This window comes from Monoraphidium neglectum (assembly GCF_000611645.1).
Source record: "Monoraphidium neglectum strain SAG 48.87 unplaced genomic scaffold scaffold00178, whole genome shotgun sequence".
Lineage (NCBI taxonomy): Eukaryota > Viridiplantae > Chlorophyta > Chlorophyceae > Sphaeropleales > Selenastraceae > Monoraphidium > Monoraphidium neglectum.
Genome location: NW_014013450.1, coordinates 29,995 through 31,046, shown reverse-complemented (window position 1 = coordinate 31,046; position 1,052 = coordinate 29,995).

The window sequence follows — 1,052 nt, the reverse complement described above, 5'->3', positions numbered from 1 at the left end:
AATTTAACCTGCTCCACTCTTGTTACATATGCATTGAAAGCGTGCTTCTGCTTCCACTTCTACTGCTGCGGTTGTTGACATGGGCGATGGACGACACACCTAGGCGTTGCGAAGTGGATGCAAAAGGTTTAAAACAGCCAGGGTGCTTTGCCCTTTGCCACCTTGGCTGCCTAGCTACATGTGAAGCAGCATGACACTCTCCTCAAGCTACCAGCATGTCTGAGACTGATGCTTTGCAAGCTGCATCGCAAATGCATGCATTCAAGCCTCCTGAATCCAACGGGAGGGCAGCGGGCGTCGCCTCATAGGCAGGTGTGATCGCCACAACCCCGGCGCACGCACAAGATTCTGCTGCAAAGAGAAGTAATTTATAGCATCCAAGAATTTTAGTGCATGGTAAGGTCGATTACGCGTTGGTGCAGCAGATCACTACAGCAGGCAGCAGGTGCTGTTCAAGCTTGCAAAGGCTGGGCTACACGAGGGTAGTTGATGATGAAATTTTTCGTGCAGTGAAACGTATTCTAGCATCGCTTTCAAGACGCACAGGGCACGGGCAACATCGCCTGCCGCAACTCGAATTCCAAGCAAAGCAGGTACGCATGCTACAGCGTGGGCGTGCATGCACTTAATTTATTTTTCACCCGCACTCGGGCCCTCTTGTCAGCGTGATCTGGGCATGGAGGTGATCTGAGCGGGGTGCCCTGGTGTGTGTATGTAGATGCCTGCCCTACTGCTAGCCAGGGATCAGGGGTGGGGTGAGAGTTCTTGCGCCCACTCTCCAGCACATATACATCACATTACTGCCCATGCATATTGCTCCAGCCAAGGGGCGCCCTGCCCCGTTTGAATCCAAGCCCAGGGCACACACCACCTTGCTGCACAGGAGCGCCCGTACCCATCGCAGCAACGGCCGCCCGCAATCAACCAGACGCGGGCTGCAGCGGCGCGGGTGGCCTGCCGCAGGCCGCGGCCACGGGTGACGGATCTGCGGCCTGGTGACGCCGCCCCCCCCCCCCCCGGCCTACGGCGCCAATGGCGACGTCGGCGGTGGG